At 31.9% G+C, this 15,399-nt stretch overlaps 1 long non-coding RNA gene across 1 annotated transcript in view; it reads left to right on the top strand.

Moving 5' to 3' along the window:
• Positions 1-8,673: 8,673 nt before the first annotated feature.
• Positions 8,674-15,399, top strand: part of LOC146995193 (uncharacterized) — a 169,279-nt gene continuing 162,553 nt past the window's right edge. The window contains exon 1 of the long non-coding RNA XR_015043632.1: positions 8,674-8,852. This is a non-coding gene — a long non-coding RNA (uncharacterized LOC146995193). The remainder of the gene's footprint in view (positions 8,853-15,399) is intronic.

Consider the following 15,399-nt stretch of genomic DNA (forward strand, 5'->3'; position numbering starts at 1 on the left):
CTGGAGGTTTATCTGTCTCAGAGAAAACAGAAATACTCAGTAACCGAAAGTGCTTAGCCATCTCATTTTCGGAAAGACCATTGGAAAAAAATGTTTAAAGAACTTCCAAAATTATTAATAAGGTGAACTGCTTCAAAACATTTTCTTTTAAGATTTCGTCTCTTTTCAATTGTTTTAGACGGAAACTAGGAAATGACGAAAAGTAAATATTTTTTGAAATTTTAATTTCATTTATTATTAATATAACCACTCAGTTAGCAGCATTAGAAATGCAAATCAAATGCCATCAAATCACTAAGGAAAAAATTATTTTCGCATGCGCATTACCGGATTTTAGCTAGTCAACGATAGCAAAGGAGTAAAGATGTCTCTTAACAGACAGTCATGTAGCAATATTAATATTTAAAAGAATTATTAACAGGGTAAAAAGTACGAAAATTTATACTTAACAAAGAGTGACAACATAATTTGAAAGCTAAATTATCAGCTTAAATACAATGTGACGTACACTGCAAAGTTACAGAAAATAACTGACTGTTATTTGACTTCACATTTCAAAACAAGTACTTCTTGCGTGGCTACAGAAATTTCATAGTATAAGCATGTTTGTTTAAGCCCTTAAAATGAAAGCTCAAAGAAATAAATTCCGTTTTGTAGAAAATCCATTGTGTTAAACGCAACCCCGCGGTGTCAACTTATAAAGCGTCATAAGCAGAAGAAGAATATAGAGGCACTTTGTTCTTCAATGAAAGACTCTCAAGTGGAAATTCCTTCATTAGTGCTACTATATCTCTAATTGCTAGAGAGAGGAACATTTGCTTTGCAGTAAAAATTGTGGGTATTTACTTTTAGCGTTCATGCTAATTGCATGTTAAGCGCTTGAGGACAACGAGTTAACTCGGGCCAATCACTGCGTGATAGTTCTCTCAACACGAAGTAATTCGAGCGATCAGGGATTGAGTTAACACATTATTTGAAAATAAACACGTATTATGTTACATAATAATTGAACCAAAATCAAATAACGAGAAGTAATTATTATTGCTTCAACCCACAGAGACTAAAATATGTGGTCAACCTATCAGGCTAGTTTTCATGAGGCACACAAGGACTGTGTATACTTGAGAAAATGTGCTCAAACTCTGATGTTTCTAAGACGCTTCAAATAATACCAGTAATTCTAGCGAGTAATCTGCAATCAAGTAGTACAAATTCTACAATCAAGTAAAAAAAAAAAAAAAAAAATTAAAAAATAATTTCAACATTCTTCTTTCATTTGATACAGAAATAGAAAAAAAACCTGTAGATGACATGTGTTTTGGATATTTAAAGTCCAAGCATTTGAAGCTCTGCCTGATTTTAGGAAGAGAGCGGGTGCATTGTTAAGTAATGCATTTATGACATACAAAGAAATTTATGCCAAATAGAGTAAAATTTCGCCATCAAAAATTCTCGTGGAAAGAGTGTAACGCAGTATACATAAAATTAATAGTCTTAAAGCAAATAAGAAATTCTGGTTTCCGTTTGCTGTAACATTTTAGTTTTAATAAAAATGACTCTCAATCATAATTTTGCTTTCATGGTTAGAATTCTTTTTTCCCTTAACATTTTCCCCTTTAAAACGAATTCATGTCTTATTCGAAAGATTAGCGGCTTTCATTGAAGCGTAATGATCTCCCACTTTTGCCATTTCAAGAACTGTTATACAATCTAAACACTGTTATACAATAGACAGTTAAATTCAGATCTGATTCAGCTGGTAAACGTTACCAGAAGACCTCACAAGAAATGGAATCAAAATTAAGGATGTGCTTTCAGAAAAAATTAAACATAATTTAGCACCTACAATTTCTATACTAATAGTTTTCCCACTGCAACGGGCGTATAATTGTTTTCAAATTTCTATCATTAAGGATAATTACCGTAGCTCTTCGATTTTAAGATGAATGCTTTGATGCCTACAATATACGATAAAAAAAGAAGCTATGCACAGCTGTAAAGTGGAAATAGAAATCAATTTATGTGAATGATTATCCACTTATTAAAATATAGGCTTTATAGTTAAATTGCAAGTCAGAAAAACTAGTAATACGAGGGACTATGGTATTCTAAAATACCTCCGTTCTCACTGACTTCATGTAAAATGTACATCTTAAATTTCAGAAATCTGATTTATACCCCTGCATCTCCATGTCTAAGGCACAGAGAGCTGAATTCGACACATAATGACATTCTTCTAAACACACACAGTGCTCTTAAGAGCGATAACACATCATGAATCATTTACATAATAAGATATGATCGGGTAATCGTACATAAAGTTTTCCATTTTGTTTTAATATATAGGATAAATGAGCTGCTTGTAAAATTTTGCATTTCATTAGAAACACTAATCTACCTTTTGTCTGTCTGATTATACAGGGTGATTCTAAATAGTGTTTACAAATTAGGAGGGATTATAGTACTCATCCAGATGAGCAATAATTACCATAGAACTTTGGGTCGCATTCCGCTCTGAGAGGCAGAAAAGAGGAATATTGGAATTCCAACCTGATCTTACAACAGTATTGGAATACGGAATACGGAATTCACCGTATACGGAATGAATGTACAGTTTTTCAAGCAGAACTTCTGTGCATTTATCTTGCCGTCAAATGGATCCAGGATTATGGGACAACATCCTCAAAGTACCTTATTTGTTCTGATTCTCTTTCTTCTCTTCAACTTTTGAACAGTATTACCAGCTGCGATAAATTGGTTATCGAAACCCTAGTAACTGTTAGTTCACTTAGAATTAGAGGTATTGGTATCTGCTTTGCTTATGTGCGTGCTCATCATGGTTTCTACGGAAATGAAAGAGCTAATTTCTTACCTAAAGATGCCTTAAACTTATCCACTGATATCAACATTAGCATTCCAAAGAGCTATTGGAAGTCCTTTCGTTATAAAAAGCTTTTAGCTATGTGTAATAAGGAATACATTTCATCTTGTAATGCTGAAGTCACCAAAACGTTCCGTCCTTCTATTTACCATAGACTGAATTCCGAGTCTTTCCTCTCGTTAAATTTTAAAGTGTCTCAGTTTTTATCTGGTCACGGTAAATTTGCAAGTTATATGTTTCGTTTTAATCTACGATCAAACAATTTATGTAAATGTTCAAAAAGAGTTCCTCAGGATGTGGAGCATTCGATTTTCTCGTGCCCTACATTTGATGGCCCTAGATTATGCTTACAGAACGATTTGAAAATGTTCGGAGTGATTTGGCCAGTGAACTTATCTGTTTTCGTGAAGTCCAGACTGCTGTTCTCTGCTTTTGTTCGCTTTATTTATGCATGTAATTTTTAATGTTTATTTATACATGTAACCTTTAATGTTCTAATTAACTTACTTCTGTAAGCCCCGTGTTGTACATATGTGGTGCAAGGGGAGTCTGTGTGTTCTCAAAGAAAGAAAAAAAAAATAGTATTGAAAAGCGAATGAATGAGACCAAAAGGTGCTCAGTAAGTTTAATGAAAAACTCACAGAAAGTGCACAAAAAGGAAAAAACCGAAAACTTGGCATTCCAGTGTTACTTCGTGCTCACTTTGAAGGCAAACAATCAAATGCACAGCTTTGATTCGCAAGATGTCAACCTCGTAAACGATCGCAACAAGTTAATTATCTAATGAATGGCTGAATACATTGATATCAAAGTATCAAGCCCACCAGCGGCCGAGCGGTAAAGACTCTGAACACTGGTAGTTCGGTCCGAGGTTCGAATCTTGCGAACGGGCTGGCTGCATGGGCGTTTTCGTGGTTTTCCCCATGTGTAACGTGTATACGAGCCAGTTCGCTTAGAAAGTCCTTCACGAAGGCATCCCACACTTTAGGCAGATAGCCCTCGTGTGCTTTGCCATAATTAAATAATCCAATCCAATCAAAGTATCAATTTTTCCCCTTTGCCATCTTCTATCCTGCCCTCCTGGACATACTGTTCTGCGCTCATTCTACTTGAAGCACCCTTCTATGGGACACGATGTTCTGACTGCCGGAACACAGCATGAACGTTTCATGCTAATCTCGGCATTCAGCGTTGCCGTTGGAGTAGGTTGATAATATTCACTTAGTAATATTATTCTTAATTTGTAACAATTTAGAATCACCCTGTATAGAAAACTGGGCTCATATGATCCAAGATCTTACAATTCGCAATTATTAACTTACAATATAGCGGAGCTGTAATCTAAATTAATGTCCATTTTGATAATATATAGTTGAGCAGCTGTTAAGAGTCTGGCAACACGACACTGAACTAGTTATTTCTGTATAGTGTACAAGTGATAAAGCTTCGACTTCAAATACTGAACCTTGTTAAATGCTCCAAATGAAAGACCCATTTTAATTACGCAAATGTCTCTAATTTCTAAAAAGAAATGTTATGCCCTAAATGAAGCTTTTAATTTGTGATTACTTAAATATTTGAAGAAAACTGTTATATTGTATTGCTATTTTTAATGTCTTGCGAGACAAAAAATTTTAAACTGTCCAGAAACTCAAGAATTTAATTGTTCATAAATATTACACACAAAGAAACTAAATTATCACTTAATTGAAAGAAATTAGTCCTAACTCGGACATTATTAGTATTGGAACTGGAAAAATACGGTTTCCTTTCTATTTGTTTTAGTATTTTTGTAGTTATATTTAGTTTTCACTCATTACAAAAAATATTAAATTAAATAATTTGTTATTATTAAGTAAGTATATAAAATGAATTAAACATTCGTTTAATTCCTTTTGTATACACAGCCATTCCTAGCACAGTTACTTAAATATTCCGACTAACCGTTTGATTTATTTTAAAAAATAAAACTGTGTCTTTCTACAGCAAATGAAATACTCTGAAATAAAAGCTATTATTTTTTGGCATATGGGACATTTTCTCCCCTGGTTAAAGATTTCGAGAATATTTGATGTTGAAAGTGATGTCGAGAGGTAAATTTTGTGTAAAATATTTATGCTTGCTTTTAGCTTTATTTGAAGTGCTAGTCTAGAAAATTTGAATACTATTGAAGATTCTTGGCATTGCCAATCATCATTTCAATAAAAATTAGCATTTCTCAAATAAAATGGTGAATTTGGCACGCAAAGTAAATATATAAAATTCTATTTGAAATCCCAATTTATACTTGGAAGAGTTTAATAATAATCTGTACTGCTATAAAAGAGAATTTATTGATTAATCACTCCATTTAGCATTAAACAAATTCCTGAATGAAAGGAAGCTCTGTTTTATGTCTAGCTTAACTTCATTTTTCGTAAAAGGCTTCCAAAACTCTTGAATTGCTAGTTGTATGTCAATTGAAACTCCATGTTGGTTTAAGAACACCTATTTGTTAGAGGGCAGAAAAGTAGAGATAAGTTTTTAAATTTTCTTAAACTGTCTCCAAACTCTAAGTTAAGTGTAGAGTCTTCACTTATAACACAAATCAAAGTTCCGAAAAAAACCAGAAACGCATTGGGCAGCGAAGTACAATCTAAACAACAAATATCTAACATATACTTTAAAGCCACCACTTTGCCTCAAGGAGACAATGCAGTTATATTAATGAAAATTCCTGTACATTACCAGATTTTACTGTAAGAGAAGCGATTTCCAAAATTTTATACTACAGAAAGTGACGAAAGAATTGGTGGTCAGTAATTTGACAATAAAATTTGCTAAGCATTTAGTGTCGGTTTATATTTCATTTTAAATACCATTATTTCTTCGAATCAAAGCTTGTTTCTAAAATTCGTTTTCATATGTTTCACTCAATCTGAAAATGTATATTTTGACTTAAAACTCAAAGAACAAATTTACCCAGCTTTTCTTTCAGTAAACAGCGTATGTTTGTTTCTCTTTCGTTAAATATTAATCAGTGAAATACATATCCTGCATGTGTTATTCATTTTAATAAATTAAAGTTTCTTTCTAAAAATCTGGTATAGTTATTAAAATATCTATGGTAATCTGTAGTGCGACGAAAATGCTCTTTTTTTCTCTTTTCCTTTTTTCCCTTTTTTTTTTTTTTTTTTTTTTTTGTTATTGCTCGATAGATAATGTGCAACGTACTTTAATATTTATGCTCACATTTCAGTTAGAGAATTATTCGTACATCATAAGATTGCCATCTTCAGCCATCTTTCTACAGTCCTAGAGAAATTTTTTGCACGGTTCTTCAAAAAAAAAAGTCAATACTACATCTACGTATTACGAGGCCACTTCTATGTATGTTTGTGCAGCCTGGCTGTCGGACTCAAATGCAGAAATCCACAAAATTCATGTAGCATGGAAAAATAATATGAGAGAAACGAACTGATAAACGATGACTTGAAACTCGACCGATTATTTATGTGGAATACATAATAACTAAGCAAGCGTTTCTTCAAAACTGTAATGATGCAAATTTTTCAGAAGTTCTTAGTTACCAAATCATTCCACAAGATGATTGGATCGGATCTTTTCCTTCTCATGTGCTTAAAGATCGCAACTTCGTAATCTAATTTTGACTGCTGAATTTCTTTTTTATATTTTATATTATATTTTTTCTTTTTTGCACGGTGTGACTTTTATCTCTCGTCGCTTTTCATCTGATTAGCAAACATGCAGTACAGGAGGACAATGGTGTCTCCACTTTTACCTTATTTCTTGAACGTTCTCGAAGTTTCAACATCTAAATCAATTTTTGTGTTTTAAGTTAAAAACTGTTGTCACTCTATTAAAGTTTATTTAATTAAATTAGGAGTTTCGATGGATTTTTCTATTTGAAGGTAGGGAATATGGTCTTGAAGAACTGTCGAAAGTGACTGACACAGTCTTTATAATGAATATATATATATATATATATATATATTACGTATGTTTTTCATTCTAGGATATTGCCAATCATATAATATGACCTATGTTCATAATAATCTGTTCACAACACAGCTGGTGTAAGCAGCTGCCAGTGACGACAAACCATCCAGAGAAATATATGGAGACCAGACTCCCCCTGATGTGTATTTTCCTCCAGATCTATTTTTTTCTGTTTATCATCTAGATTGATACACTTTTTTTTTACAAAAATATCGCACCACCTAGGCGGTTTTCCTTAATTTTTAATATTAAGTGAACATTTATTTTTATTTCTCTTAATTACAGTAAAATTTGATAACAATTTAATTTTTTTTATTTGTGTTCTGTAGTGATACAATAATAGTTTGTAATATTTCAAGTGCTTGTACAAAATTCTACAGATGCCAAGGCATTTGAAAGTTTTTTCAGGGTTCTAATATCTTCTATGGGCAGCTTATCGGGCAACAAAAAGCGGTCTTTACTCTACAGCCTTCGTGATCCTTCGAAGGATTACTATTACATTATTTGGTGTAAAAAAAAGATTCAGATTTCGCTGGTTTCAGTTCCATTTGAAGATTAACTTCGCTTTTTGAGGAACGAGTTAAAAATTCCCATTACAAATTATACAAATGAAGCAAAATTTCTACCAAAAATGCCAAAATATAAAATGAGTTTAAAAACAGCAGTTACAACAGATGATAACGCAATCTTAATGATAGGAACTATTCACGTAATGTAATTAAAAAATATAGTAATTAAAAAATTTTATGAAGAAACACAAGTCCTAAGGCTTTGTCAAAAACAGTTCCACTCTGGGTAAACACAAAGTCCTAAGTGACACAAAAAACAGTTGATACTAGATAAACACAAAACACAATTCTTGGTTAAATACTAGTAGATATGGCAAAAATATGTAGAGTATGTACACAACCACCACTTTGGATTGTAGTGGATAGATCGCGGTCTTTCCACGATACTTTCTTAGGTAGAATCATAGTTTGTAAGTGCTTTAATGGCGCTGTATGGTGAATTTTGAATATTTGCAAAGAAATTATGCGCATTGACAAGAATTTGATCATGAATGCAGGGAATTTTCAGGTCATCATTAATTTGTTGATTTCGCACAAACCACGGTGTATCTGTAATAGCTCTGAGTATTTTATTCTGTAGCACACTTATTTTTATTCTCTCCGTCTTATTTGCAGTTGCCCATGCAGCCACTGCATACAGCAAAATCGGTCTTATAAGCGTAATGTAAAGTGTGCGTTTGATTCTTAAATCAAGCTGTGAATTTTTGGACCCCTTCATTTACTAAGCTATTTCACGTCCCTCCTCGAGGGCTGAATATGGATTTCATTAGGTAGGTGGGCGCACGTGCTCAAATGAAATTAACTCAAATGTTGCTGGTTTGAAGTTTCACTCTAAGTAACCAAGTAACTGAGGTGAAACACAAGCCTAGATTCGTGTCTTTCTTTTCTTTTCCTCTGTATTATTAATACAAAAACATTGCTTATTTTGTTTTGCTCTTTTACATCGTATAATTTCTTTTCCTATCAAATCGAAAGGCCACCAGCGAACGAGCGGTAAAGTCGTTGAAAGCTAGTAACTCGGTCTGGCTGCATGAGTGCTTTCCTTGTTATCCCCACTTTCTTGAGCCATTTTTCGTTAGAATATTCTCCACAAAGGCATACATCGAGTACTATGCCATAACTATAAACAGAACCAAACACGAAAATTTTGTACATTTTTTACACTGTTTACGTTAAAGCTTGTTCTTATAAATTTTTTTCAGGACAATTGTGCCCATATCAGCCTTCTGCACTGGCCAGCTCATGCAGTTGTTCACCTTCAGCGCTCTTAGAAGCACCCATATCAGGACAGCCGGAATACAGCATGCACATATTGCATGTTAATAGCGACTTAAAGAAAAATTTGGAACAGTGTGTGCAGTGCCAGACAAGCGAAGGAGAAAGATTTCACGTAAAGCTTGATGGTAAGGCAGTCGTTGCGCTGTTATTACAACAGTATATAGCCTAAAATACGTAAGTGTTTGCTAAATCATCCACCCAAACCTGTTATTCGTTATCCATTTGAATCCGGAAAAATCCAAACTTTAAATTAAATATGTACTTGTGCATTTTCCATTTCATATAGAACCCGATCGAAACATAAAAATAATGTAAGCAAAATTTTTCTCTTCTAATTTGAAAGGTATTTCTTTCTTGAATGATGAATTTACGTAAAAAATTAACTTATTTTTCAAAGTATACTGATGTAAAATGTGGGTGTATTATTTATTATTATCTGTTAATTATAATGTAGATTAATCTTCCTTTCTTCGTCTTATTAAACTTCAGTTCTTATAACTATGACTTTAGCTAACCGTGGATGCCGTTTTCCGTTAATCGGAAATCTACTGTAACTAAATTTGTGGATTGTACCTATTCTAATTGGTCATAAATAGAGTAACATAAATTATTGTCATGTAGTACTTACTCAGCGTTTCTCCTTTATGCGAGTAAAAGGGATGTTGGTCCCGCAGGACTGGGAAAACCTTTATCGAAGCTGATTGGTTTATTATGAATATTTTATTATCCGAACCATTGATGGTGATAAGGAGTTACTTAAGAAATAAACGAAACACGTTATAAGGACATTGACCGCTTAGCAAATTTAACAGGTTATTATATCCTCGTGACTTCTGTTAATGCTAAAATTTCTAATCAAAGCAGCTAATTTACCCAGCAAGTGGAACAATTTTAGGCAACATTCCAAATACACTAATAACAGAAGCCATAAAATGTTACCAAATTTCTACGGTGAAGGAAACAAAATACAGACACGTTATGAATTATTTACGTATTATTACTTAAGATGGCCATCTGTCTCTTCCCGGGCAGCGTAGAATCATAGAATTTTAGATTTTCAAAGCTAAATATAAGCAAATCTTCGTCGCCTTTGCGGAATTAAACATCTTGGACTTAAACGCTCAATCTGTAATATCTCTTTATTTACCACGACTCTCACTTACGTTCTTCATACCCAAAGTTATTTTTAAAATATTATCGAAGTTTATATGCTTTAGTAGATAGAAAATGGGGGTTCACCTGCACGCGGTGTGGGCGTGGCCAACGACGTCACACAGAGGGCGGGACCAAAGGCAACGTCATCACACTAGGAGGCGTGGTCACGAGTGGAGTTGAGGTGTTGGTAGATTGCTGATTGAGTTGTAGACCTCCTGCTTTTCATTTAAAGTTAGTTTTTTATATTGGCAACGGGAAATATTTTCTGCATCTTAATTTTGATGGTATAGCGATGCTGCCCTCTATTAATGAAAAAGTGAATGATATGTTTTAGAAATATATTTTTACGTCTGGTGTTAAAATTATTCAATGCGCGACTCTGAAAACAATGTAAAAGAAACAAATATAAAAAAGACTTTCCTTTAATAATAGTTCATCATGTCATGAAAATGAAATTACAAGATAATTTGTTTTTATTAGTCAATTTTATTCTGATACTTTTATCCTTTCTAGTTTTTCATGAAACTTTAACTTATTTCTCAGGTTTTCTGTTTCATAATAACATATTCATTTACTGTCATATTTTTTTAATACTTAACACGTTTCTAATTTGTAATATTTTATTTAATTTCCACATACTATTTTTTTTCATACTTTTCATAAATTTCAGAATACCTGATTTTTAACTTATACGTTATATTTCACAAACGTTCCCGCACGTGCTGTTTATTTGTTACATTACTTAATTTTAGATGCAATTTCACACTTTTTTTAACGTTAAAATGTTTAATGTATTCTGAATTTTAACTTCATTTACTTTTTATTAAACCATTCTAGTATTCTATACACACTTTAGCTTAGTGGTATGAAATTGTATTTAAAAAGAAACGTTTATTTTTCATGATCTTAGTTCTTTTACTAAATTTTCTACAGAATTTCTAATTTCTTTCACGTGTTTAACAATATCTTCCTTACATTACCGAATATTTTTTAAAAAAAACTTAAGTCTATAACTGTTAATTGCTCTTCTTACGTTCATGATTTCCCTTCTGTGTTTATATTTCTTAATTCTTGCTTAACTTATTTATTATAATGTTTTTATTTCTGTCTCATCACTCGTAATTCCAACATTTTATCCCTTTTTATTCATTTTAACGATATGGATTGTTTTCATTTACTCCATATTCAAATATTTCCTTACAATTTTTATAATACTTGTTTTATTCCTCGATCATAATAGATCATCTACAGATTTTACTCAGAAATTTCCATTCACAACTTTACAGTTTAATACCATTTATATCTAAATGTATTTCTTTCTCATATAGTTTTATGGTCTTCAAAGTTTCTAACATCATATTTAGTTTTAAATCCCGATTACCTTCAAGTGTGTTGATAATTTTCATTTCTAATTTTACAACCACGTTCAGTGTTTCATCCACACATACCAAAATATTTCTTACATTTTCTGATATTTAGTCTATGTCATATTTCAGTACTTCAAATGAATTTACACTGCTCACACTATTATTTTTTCATGTTTTAGAGACACTGACTATACTAATTTTACTATTTTTCCTGCACTAATTGCATCTATGTCAGCACTCATGATAAACTAGCAATTGTTTTGCATCACATGCATAAAGAAATTCTTAAAACCAACTTTTTCAATATCGTACTCAAATTACTGTTTTCCAGATAGGAATTACCAGTATTCTTTGGTTTTACTCTGTTACATCTTTTTAAACTTTAACATCTTACTTTTAATTCTAACATACATCTTTTAAACAGTTTTTTCTTTTAATGATAGCCTTACCTTATTTGTTCAAATTAATTCTTTCATTCACCTTCTTTACTACCTTTCAGTACCTTCATAATTCACTATGCAAACGCAATGTCTTTCACTAACATTCTGTTTAATAATACCACAAGTTTCCTTAATTGACAAAAAGCGAATTATTTCTCATTTCAAAATAGAACGACTATATTTTTGCACAAACATTTCCTTTATCCAAGCCACCCCTTAACCTGTAACTGATGTAGCGATAGGAAAGGAGATTCTTATCATATGCTCTTTCGACATTTGAGGTTTCTAGAACTTCTTTGACAAGTATATCAATACCATCAGAAAATATACTTAACACTTTTACCCAGTTTAAAGGCAACATACTGTTATAAGAATGGTTTTAGTTAAATTTATAACACAAATAAACGCATTTTGTGCTAAATAGGCATAAACATTTAGATTCAGAGTATTTCTTTTTAATCCGATGTAAGACTTGAATTTCATTCATGATACGGATTGTCTCTTGATTTTCTTTTTGTTTACCTTACACTAATAGAAAATTTTTATTTTACAAGTTCAGCTTTTAATGAAATAGAAATAAAAACTACGATACACCTGCTGATTTTAAGAAAAGGAACTTTGATATATTTCTGGAAATGTAAATGCTTTTAGAGTTTTCTTTCAATAGCGTTGATTTTCATTACTTTACTAACTTCAATAATTCTCTTATTAGCTAATATGAATGAAAGAAGATTGTCAAAAATGTGACACAGTATAATTCTTACGAACATATGTACCTTTACCAGCATACAGATATTACCGATTGAAATGAAGAAAGATACAGATATTTTACTCCAATCTACATTAAATTAAAAAAAATATTTAAACTTTCATACATTCCAAAGAATAAACGAAAACTCAATTGATATTGTCATGTTTGTATATCTGAGATAAAAGTTTTATGAATGGTATTTAAAGTAATGCTTAGAACTTCATAAAAGCGAACATTCACTATGTTAATACACATATCATCAGTTATTTACATTAATCAATGTAATATTAATCATTACATGTACTATATGCATATATATTTAAAGTTTAATTGTCTTACAATTGAATAATTAACTATTGAGAGAAAGAGGTTCATATCTTACACTATTTAATTCACATGGAACAAATTTTTCCATCAACCACATTGAACCAAGTTTATTAAATCCACCAAAGCTCTTTTATTTCTGCATTTTCACACTCACGACACATTTTAAATGTCACTTTTGAATACCATTTCAAACACCGATATCATAACTCAGTGTTAACTCAGTGTAACTACATCATAACTCATTTTTTCCCTACTAACTACAATTTTATATATTCAAATACAATTTTATATATTATACGTTAGAACAGCAGTTTTCAACCTTTTGTCTAACGCGTACCATCTAAACAAAAATTGATTGGATTGGATTATTTAATTATGACAAAGCACACGAGGGCTATCTGCCTAAAGGTAGGGATGCCTTTGTGGAGGACTTAAGGGAAACTGGCTCGTATACACGTTACACATGGGGGAAACCACGAAAACGCCTATGCAGCCAGCCCGTTCGTGGGATTCGAATCTCGGACCGAACTACCAGTGTTCAGCGTCTTTACCGCTCGGCCGCTGGTAGGCCCTAAACAAAAATTGAAAAACTTTAGTTCCACCACTACATTTTACATTGATTATTTTTCAATTTCTCAAATGGAGGAAAAAAAAGTTTGCCATTTGCACAACCTGTTGGCTATTTGCATTAAATATGCACGCATAAAAAATATTCGATTAAAAATGGGTTTCCATTTTAATTATCAAAATTTAAGTTATAATAATTAAATTCTAAAATTGAGTGCGAAATTGGGGCCCATTTAAGAGAGATAATTTTCATTATTTCTGGTTTTATTTCACTTAGTTTTAACCGTAAATTAGGATCCACTTTTAATTTAGTTCTGTATTTATTTTTAAAATACAGCATGGAAGAAAATCCTTATTCACACAAATAGGTTTTGCAAAAAGGCAATAAAATTTTAATAACTTTATTTGAAATGCCTTTAATTTTTTTCCACGGTTGAGCCGCTAGTTAGCCAGTTTTCTTCACGAGATTTTTGTGTGTGTGTGTGTGATTATGGCAAAGCCTCGAGGGCTATCACAACGAGATTTTTGAATTTAATATTTAAAAATACTTTGTTTCTCTTGATCCCAAAAGTGGCTCCCAAAAGTGTTCTTACACTTATGATTTTCATTGAAATAGGGCTCTATCCATTAATTAAAAGTAAACTTTCTGAATCAGATTTTAATAATAAGAAACTATAATCTATTCGTAACAAAATGACATGTAATATATTTAAAATAAGCGAAACTTTATTTTTAAGGAAATAATAATCAAAAAATGACAAACATTTTATCTCACAAAAGTCTTCGTACACTTCAAAAAAATCTTGACATATTATTAAATATTTTCATTTTTCGTTCAATTAATATTAGTAGGATATCCTTTAGCATCCACAACAGCTTTTAAATGTCTGGGAACAGATTTTAATTTTTTTTGTAATTTCTGTATCAATGTTCATCCATTCTTCCATCATGGCTGTTTTGAGTTCGCTTTTCGTTTTGATGTCGTGTTTTTGTACTTTAACCTCTAGCTCTTTCCAAATGTGTTTTATGAGGTTTAAATCTGGCGACTGAGTTGGTGTTTTCAAAACCTGTGGACAATTGTAGAGACACTACAGGCGAACGTTGAGAGAACTTAGAATCGTTATCATGAATAAAAATAAAGTTGTTTCCAATACCCAAATTTTGGGCTGATAATTTTAAATTGTCTCTTAAAATATTTAAATAAAGAGAATGATTCATTATGCATCAATTAATACCAAATTACTTAGTCCTGATGCTGTTATGCCCTTCCCCCACACAAGTACACCTCCACCGCTTTGCTTAACTGTTCCAACTAAGTTCTTAGAATAAAGTTCCTCATTTTTTCTTCTCCATACAGTTATTCGACCATCGGAACCAAAAATGTTAAATTTGCTTTCCTCAGCGAATAGGACATTATTCCAGTACGTTTCGGGTGTATTTATCTCTGATTTTGCGAACGAATGCCTAAGCTTTCTGTTTTTCTCACTAACAAAATTTTTTTACGGGGTGAACGCCCATGTAATCCAGCTTCTCTGAGAACTTGTCGAACAGTTTAAGGTGAAATTGAAGTAGAAAACTTTGCATTAATTTCTGCAGAAACTTTTACAGCACTCAAATGTGGGTTTTTCACAAATTTTCTAATAATAAATCTCTCATCACGTTTAAATAGTTCGTATATCACGTTTAAATAGTCTCATCACGTTTAGTTAACTTTCTCGGTCGACCTTTTTTTACCTTGTTTTCAATCCGATTTTCTTCTTTAAAGCGTTTTATCACATACTGCACTGTAGAATGTGATACGTTAACTAATTTAGCGATATTTCGAATTGATTTAACTCTACTGTGGTGACAAATTATCAATATTCGAATGCTGTTTGTAATTTCTTTACGACTGCAACCCATTTTTCAATAATAAATAGAATATTATGAAGTAAACAATAAAAAATTAAAGCAAGCGATTTTTTAAATGTCACCACATTGCAAAAGTTAAAAAAAAGCGGCGAACTGTAATTCTAATTTTGATTTTATCTAAAAATATTTCAGTGTACAAAGACTTTTGTGAGAT

Source organism: Stegodyphus dumicola, chromosome 10 (genome assembly GCF_044657685.1).
Source record: "Stegodyphus dumicola isolate Sdum_Otavi_A_Nest chromosome 10, ASM4465768v1".
Lineage (NCBI taxonomy): Eukaryota > Metazoa > Arthropoda > Arachnida > Araneae > Eresidae > Stegodyphus > Stegodyphus dumicola.